Below are 9,178 nucleotides of genomic sequence, written 5' to 3' on the forward strand. Positions count from 1 at the left end.
GAAGATCAGATTCGCGAGGCTCAACTTCTTGATGCTATGGTGAAGAAGGTGAAGATTGGGATTGCCAAGAGTCAACCCAAGTACAAGTGCTATCGCCTTGATGACAAGGATACTCTCTTCTTCGAGGATCGCATTGTTGTGCCTAAAGGTGACCTTCGTAAAGTCATTATGAATGAGGCTCACAATTCACTCCTCTCTATCCACCCTGGGAGTACGAAGATGTACCAGGACCTCAAGCAGGCTTATTGGTGGACTCGACTGAAGCGCGAGATTGCTCAGTTCGTGAATGAATGTGATGTCTACAGAAGAGTGAAGGCAGAACACCAACGACCAGCGGGTCTCCTCCAACCTCTTGTCATTCCAGAATGGAAGTTTGACCACATTGAGATGGACTTCGTGACGGGATTTCCAAAGTCCAAGCGTGGCAATGATGCTATATTCGTTGTCATCGACAAACTCACTAAAGTGGCTCACTTTCTGCCTATCAAAGAGTCTATCAGTGCAGCTCAATTGGCGGAGCTGTATACCTCTCGGATTGTCTCTCTGCACGGCATTCCGCAGTTGATCTTTTCAGACCATGGCAACATCTTTACCTCCAAGTTTTGGAATTCTTTTCAGAAGGCCATGGGCACCAACATCCGTTTCAGCACAACTTTTCATCCTCAAACTAGCAATCAAGTCGAGCGTGTCAATCAGATTCTCGAAGATATGCTCAGGGCTTGCGTTATCTCTTTCTACATGAAGTGGGAAGATTGTCTTCCATATGTCGAGTTCTCCTACAACAACAGTTTTCAAGCAAGTTCAGGCAAGGCCCCATTTGAAATTCTCTATGGCAGGAAGTTTCGTACTCCTCTTAACTGGTCAGAGACCAGTGAACGTCAACTTCTCGGAAATGACTTGATCACAGAGGCAGAGGAAATGTGCAAGGTCATTCATGATAACCTCAAAGCAGCGCAATCGCGCCAGAAGAGCTACTATGATAGTAAGCAGCGTGATTTGGCTTTCGAGATCGGAGACCATGTTTACCTCCGCGTCTCTCCAATGAAAGGTACTCGTCGCTTCGGTATCAAAGGGAAGCTTGCCCCTAGATACGTGGGCCCTTTCAAAATCGTTAGCAAGAGAGGCGATCTCGCCTATCAACTCGAGCTTCCTTCAAACTTTGCAAATGTGCACGACGTGTTCCATGTCTCTCAGCTCCGCAAGTGCTTCAAGACCCCTGACCGCACCATCAACTTCGAAGACATTGATTTCCAAGAAGACCTCTCTTATCGTGAGCACCCAGTTGCTATTCTTGAAGAGACTGAACGCAAGACTCACAATAAGTCAATCAAATTCCTCAAAGTCAAGTGGTCACACCATTCCGACCGTGAAGCCACCTGGGAACGCGAGGATCACCTCCATTCTGAGTACCCGGCGTTTTTACAGTCCTAGATCTCGGGACGAGATCCTTTCGTAGTGGTGGAGTGTTGTAACACCCCGGATGTAATTTACCTTATATGTATCCCAACTCTTGCCGTTTCCGGCACTAAGTTATTTTTTTCCTCGGGTTCGGGTTTTTGTCTCCGTGTGTTGTTGCCTGTGTCATGCATCTCATATCATGTCATCATGTGCATTGCATTTGCATACGTGTTCGTCTCATGCATCCGAGCATTTTCCCTGTTGTCCATTTTGCATTCCGGCGCTCCTATCTCCTCCGGTGGTCCTTTCTACCTCTTTTCGTGTGTGGGGGTTAAACATTTCCGGATTGGACCGAGACTTGCCATGCGGCCTTGGTTTACTACCGGTAGACCGCCTGTCAAGTTTTGTGCCATTTGAACTTCGTTTGATACTCCAACGGTTAACCGAGGGACCGAAAAGGCCTCATGTGTGTTGCAGCCCAACATCCTTCCAAACTGGCCCAAAACCCACCTAAACCCTCTCCATCGTCTAGAGCGTTCGATCACGATCGCGTGGCCGAAAACCGCACCTCATTCTGAGCTTCCTAGCTCCCTCTACCCCTATATATAGACCCCTCCTCGAAAATCCCGGATCCCCTCCTTCCAAACCCTAGATCTTTCGTCCCTCAGCGCGCCGGACGTGTCCGGGCGCGCCGGACACACCGCCCCGCCACTCAGTTTGCGCCACATGGCGCCGTAGATCCGCCGCCGCCGCCGGCCCGGGAAACCCACTCCGGGCCCCCGAGGCCCATCCGCCGCCGCGCCGCCAGGGCGCCTCCCCGCTGCCCATCGCGTCCGCCGTCGCCTGCCGCTTCTCCTCACCCGAGCCGGCGACCTCCGGCCGCCGCACCGCCGCGGTCGCGAACGTCGGCGACCTCGCCGCCCCGGACGCCGCCACTCTCGTCCGGCGCCGCCCCACCTCGCCGCCGACCACCGCCGCCACCGCGCCGCCCTCGACTTGCGCGCCGGCCGGCCTCCTTCTCGGTGCGCCTTGGTCCGGCTGCTGCTTCTTCTCCGGCAACCTCGGCGGCGAACCTCGGCAGTCGTGCCGCTGCAGTGCTCCCGGGCCGGATCTGAGATCTATTTGGGACGGTTGACTTTTTATCCCCGAAACCCTAATTATTTTGCAAACTTTGGCATGACGTATCTCTGCATCCGTAGCTCCGATTTGTGCGTGTAGCATATCAAAATGTTCGCCTCAACGAGTACATCATTTCATCTCATTGCATCATTTTCATTTGAGCTCATCTTGATGCCCGAAATACTGTTGGAAGAGGGCTATGTGATAAACTTGGCAGATCTGTTTCATCAAATAGATATTTGTCATTTTTGCCATGATTAATGTGTGCATGATATGCTCCTGAGCTCTTCATGAGTTTTGTTATATGCCATGCCATCTTTACAGAGGTGCTTACCATGTATTTTTGTGATATGTGTGGTGACTAGCACAAGCTTGCAAAGTAGCGTATTCGGTAATGCTGATTTCAGGGACTTAGAATTTCTCTAAGTCCTTGTCCTGATTTTGTCATTATGCCATATGTTCATGTTGTTTCCTAGTGATCCGTGCCTCTTTTGAGGATGATCAGTAAGGATGATTTGTTAAGATGGTGGTGCTCTATCCATCCATATCTTTGTTTGCAATTATGAAGCACCCTAGCTTGAGACAATCGAGCTCTACTTTTGCTATTTCATGTATCCTGGCAGATTGTTGACTTTTAGCGATTTTGCCGAGGATGTTGCTATTGATCCGTGCATGCTATGTTGTTGTTCTTGCCATGTTTAACTTCTATGCCATGTATTCTTGATGGGTGTATGCTTAGTTTGTCATGCGATGCTCTGTAGTAAGTGCATCGAGCTCGTGAACATGCCTACTCGTTAACTGATTTGCATGCTCCAGTTTTTCACTAAGTCTGAGATCTGTTTATGTTTTTGCCATGTTCACATGCTTGCAATTATATTTTCTGATCCCTTTTGGCTCAAGGTCACTAAGGGACTTTTGTTAAGTGCTTTGAGTAGCTTCATGCCATGCCTTGCTTTGCCATGTTAATTTCCTGTAGCATGTAGTTTTCATGCTCTAAAGTGTGCTTCCTGATGTTAAATTCCAGACTTGTGTTAATTTCACTAAGTCTGAAACCTGTTATCATTTGCATTTTTGCCATGCTTGTTTGAACCTGTTAATGGATGTTTTAGCCGTAGCTCAGTGTTCATCTTTTGTTAAGCTTCATGAGTGGATCCCTGCCGTGTATTTTGTTGTTATGTTTGAGTGCTGTAGCATATTTTTCTTGATGCATTTAGATGGCTACTTGCTGATTATCGCAGACCGGTGCCATATTTGTTTTGCTTGCCATTTCCAAACCGTGCATCCGATTCCGGCGATCTTTATATCGATTTCAACCGAAATCACCTCACCTTTTCAGTGGCACTCTTAGATTTCCAAGTTGAGGCCAGATCCAATCATTCCTTGTCAAACTTGCATATGCATCCCATATCGCATCCCGCATAGTATACCATGTTCGCATCATGTTATTTGAGCATTGCACGTGGTTGATTGTGTTCCTTTTGCTTGTTTGTCTTGTTTTGGTAGAGCCGGGAGACGAGTTCACTAATGAGGAGCCCATTGAGTTCGCTTACGAGGATCAAGTCAACTCTGACAACTTTGTAGGCAAGATGATCATACCCTCGAAATCACTTCTATCTTTGCTTGCTAGATGCTCGCTCGTTTGCTATGCCTATGCTACGATACCTACCACTTGCTTTCATGCCTCCAAAATTGCCATGTCAACCTCTAACCCACCATGTCCTAGCAAACCGTTGATTGGCTATGTTACCGCTTTGATCATCCCCTCTTATAGCGTTGCTAGTTGCAGGTGAAGATTGGAGATCGTTCCTTGTTGGAACATTGCTTATTGTTGGGATATCACTATATTATCTTGTTATCTTAATGCACATATATACTTGGTAAAGGGTGGAAGGCTTGGCCTTTTGCCTAGTGTTTTATTCCACTCTTGCCGCCCTAGTTTCCCTCATATCGGTGTTATGTTCCCAGATTTTGCGTTCCTTACGCGGTTGGGTTATAATGGGAACCCCTTGACAGTTCGCCTTGAATAAAACTCTTCCAGCAATGCCCAACATTGGTTTTACCACTCGCCACCTAGCCTTTTTCCCTTGGGTTTCGCGGACTCAAGGGTCATCTTTATTTTAACCCCCCCGGGCCAGTGCTTCTCTAAGTGTTGGTCCAACTGAACGATGTCCGGGGCTACCAGGGGCAACTCTGGGCTGGCCTGCCCGGCGTCTTGCTCATCCGGTGTGCCCTGAGAACAAGATATGTGCAGCTCCTATCGGGATTTGTCGCCACATTTGGGCGGTGTTGCTGGTTTAGTTTTACCATTGTCGAGGATGTCTTGTAACCGGGATTCCGAGCCTGATCGGGTCTTCCCGCTAGAAGGAATATCCTTCGTTAACCGTGAGAGCTTGTGATGGGCTAAGTTGGGACTCCCCTGCAGGGATTTGAACTTTCGAAAGCCGTGCCCGCGGTTATGGGCAGATGGGAATTTGTTAATGTCCGGTTGTAGATAACATGAAACTTAACTTAATTAAAATGAATCAACCGCGTGTGTAACCGTGATGGTCTCTTCTCGGTGGAGTCCGGGAAGTGAACACGGTGTTGGAGTAATGCTTAACGTAGGTTGTTCTAGGATCACTTCTTGATCATAGTTCTTCGTTCGTGCTTTGCCTTCTCTTCTCGCTCTCTTTTGCGAACAGGTTAGCCACCATATATGCTAGTCGCTTGCTGCAGCTCCACATATTACCTTGCCTTACCTATAAGCTTAAATAGTCTTGATCGCGAGGGTGCGAGATTGCTGAGTCCCCGTGACTCACAGTTTACTTCCAAAACCAGATGCAGGGACCGATGATACCGTTCCAAACGATGCACGTGAGCTCAAGTGGGAGTTCGATGAAGACTCTCGTCGTTACTATGTGTCTTTCCCAGATGATCAATAGTGGTGCCCAGTTGGGGCGATCGAGGACTTTGTCGCATGTGGGGGTTGATCTTTTATTTTGGTACCGTAGTCGGACCATGAGTGTATTGGATGATCGTAATGTTAGTCATGTATTTTTGTGACGTGGCAAGTGTAAGCCAACTATGTACCTTTTCCCCTATTATCTATTTACATGGGTTGTTGTGAAGATTACCTTACTTGCGACATTGCTTTCAATGCGGTTATGCCTCTAAGTCGTGCTTCGACACGTAGGAGATATAGCCGCATCGAGGGCGTTACAAATATGCTGGCAACGTAACACATAGAGAGCAATGAACAGAAATATGCTATACTACATGCATATATGGCTGGTGGAAAGCTCTATGGTTACACTTTTGCGTAAAGCCAATTTTTCCCTACTGCAAAGGAATAAATTTTATTTAACTATCATGGTGGTTGTTAAACATTGAGAGTGTAGACACCCTCTCAATCCCAATTAAACATCATCATTAAAAACCCAACAAATTAATTATAGTAACATGATGAGATTCACATGATAATCCAAGTACTAGACACTCAAGATGTCCATAACCGGGGACACGGCTAATCATGATTAGTATATACACTCTGCAGAGGTTTGCGCACTTTTCCCCACAAGACTCAATCTCCTCCGTTGGGATTCTCGCAATTCATGGTGTTTGAGAAACGGATGACCAAGACATAGTCTTTCAGAAGCGCTAACACCTTACGATCGGGTAGACCGTTACACCTACTTTCCCCTACATCTGCTAGTCTACCACTGTAAGAGTTCGCACAACTTAATCAACTATGCTAGAGCCCATAGTAGCTTGTGGCTGCACATGGAAGTTTCTAGTATGAATAATCTCATGATCCCTTTGAGCCTGGGTGGCGGTCCAAAAGAAAAACAGACAATCGCTGGAATACCCAGGTGCCTCAATCCACCCATATGTGTGTTTAAGTTGCCACCTTAAATAAACCATTAATTTAACAATCTCACATCTGTCATGGATACACTCACCCAATCCACATCTACTAGCATAGCATGGCAATATAAGCAAACGTAGAAATAACTCCCAAGGGTTTGATAATAACAGGTAATAGGTACTACCTCATCTACTTCCCAAAACCCGCAATTTAATTAGATCCTAATCATGCAATGTGTGAGGATTGATCTAATGCAATAAAACTAGGTAGTAGGAGGTATGATCAAAGTGTTACTTGCCTTGCTGATGATCCGCAAAACCTAGCGATTTGAAGTAGCAAGCGGCGCACTCCGGGTACTCTATCGCAAACAAACAAGCATACAATAAGTACTCAACTAATGCACAGGTAAAACTCAAATAAGAGAGCTAACCAGAAAGTTCAACTTAAGAACTCCGGTTGGCAAAAAGAACCAAATCGAACGAAGCAACGAAAGACAAACGGCAAAAGAAACAAGCTTCGTTTAGTATTCTGGATATAGGTCAAATACAAAGGTAAAAACTTGTTTGAGTTGGTTAAACAGAAAGAGGGTTTCGAGACGAAACTCCAGGCGCTTGAATCGCCTGATTCCAATAAATGAGCGAAAAGTTATACTAGAATGAAAGTCGGATCAGAAATCGCGATCAGAAAAATTGCGGAATAAATCCGAGAAAAAGAAAAACGACGAATAGATTAACGAATGAAGAATCATTATCTGGATCTAAACAGTGAACGCGTTCGTTAAAACGAATGAACGAGCGAACGCTTGCTAATTAACTAAACCGAAAAAAACAATCTATCTAAAAAATGGATCTAAAAAACCAACGAAAAACCGACGGAAAAACTGAACGGTTTTTCTAAAAAACGGCGGCGGCGGCGGGATCGACCTTGTCGGCGGCGGCGGGGCTCCGGCGGCGACGCGGCAGCGGCGGCGGCTGGGCTCGGGCACGGCTTAGGGTTAGGGCGGCGACGGCTTGGGCTGATTCGGGCCCCGGGGCGTGCTATATAAAGCCCCCCCCCCTGAGCAGTCCGGGCCAAACATGGCCCGTAGTCGGTTCGCACTTTTTAAAAAAAATTATTACGCACAGAAAAACAAAAAAAAGGAATACTAAACGGACTCCAAAAATCCCGAAATAAATTTTCCCCGGCTTCTAAAATCAAGCCGCACAGGATGAACATTTATTGGGGCCTAAATGCAATTTTGAAAAACGTACATTTTTCCTAAATTCAAATAAAATAGCAAATAAATCCAAAATAAAATCTTATTTGATTTTATTATTAAATCCTTAATTTTTCTTTATTTGGGAAAGTCATTTTATTCCCTCTCTCATATTTTTATAATAGAAATAATTGAAGATAAAATAAATAAAATCAAATGGTCCTATTTTCAAAATTTGAGAAAACTCAAATATGAAAATAACGAAATCCCCAACTCTCTCCGAGGGTCCTTGAGTTGCGTAGAATTTCTAGGATTAACCAAAATGCAAATAAATATGATATGCAATGATGATCTAATGTATAACATTCCAAATTGAAAATTTGGGATGTTACAAACCTACCCCCCTTAAGATGAATCTCGCCCTCGAGATTCGGGTTGGCTAGGAAATAGGTGAGGGTGGTCCTTCAGCAGATCTTCCTCTCGCTCCCAGGTGGCTTCCTCCTCCATGTGGTGGCTCCACTGAACTTTGCAAAACTTGATAACCTTGTTGTGGGTGACTTGGCTGGCATACTCAAGAATCTTGACTAGTTTCTCCTCATAGGTCAAATCACTGTCCAACTAAATCGCTTCCAGCGGCACTGTGTCTCTCAGCGGTATATCAGCCATCTCTGTGTGGCACTTCTTCAACTGGGAAACGTGGAATACATCGTGAACTCCTGACAATCCTTCGGGTAATTTCAACTTATAGGCTACTTCTCCCATACGCTCCAAAACCTTGTATGGTCCTACAAAACATGGCGCTAACTTTCCCTTAACTCCAAAGCGCTTAACTCCTCGAAGTGGAGATACTCGAAGATAAACTCGGTCTCCAACTTCGTAAACTGTCTCCTTGCGTTTCAAATCTGCGTAGCTCTTCTGCCTGGACTGGGCTACCTTGAGCCTATCGCGAATCAATTTCACCTTCTGTTCAGACTCCTTAATCAGATCCGGTCCAAACAACTGGCGGTCTCCAACTTCATCCCACGACAATGGGGTCCTGCACCTCCTTCCGTACAAGGCTTCGAAAGGGGCCATCTTCAAACTGGATTGATAACTGTTGTTGTAAGAAAACTCTGCATATGGCAAATTGTCGTCCCAACTAGATCCGTAATCTAGGGCACAAGCTCTCAGCATATCCTCCAAAATCTGATTAACTCTCTCGGTCTGTCCATCTGTCTGTGGATGGAAAGTTGTACTGAACTCTAGCCTGGTACCCAAAGTTTCATGCAACTGATTCCAAAACTTTGAGGTAAACTGGGTTCCTCTAGCTGATACAATGCTCCTTGGAACTCCGTGCAGACATACGATCCTGGTCATGTATATCTTTGCCAACTTGGCACTAGTGTAGATAGTCTTCACTAGGATGAAATGAGCTACCTTTGTCAGACGATCGACTACAACCCAAATCGAGTCATAGCATGAACGAGTTCTGGGCAATCCTGTGATAAAATCCATGCCTAACTTATCCCACTTCCATTCGGGTACTGGCAATGGCTGTAGCAATCCTGCTGGCTTCTGATGCTCTGCCTTTACTCTCTGACATATATCACAAACTGCTACATACTCCGCAATATCCTTCTTCA

Source organism: Triticum aestivum, chromosome 7A (assembly GCF_018294505.1).
Source record: "Triticum aestivum cultivar Chinese Spring chromosome 7A, IWGSC CS RefSeq v2.1, whole genome shotgun sequence".
NCBI lineage: Eukaryota > Viridiplantae > Streptophyta > Magnoliopsida > Poales > Poaceae > Triticum > Triticum aestivum.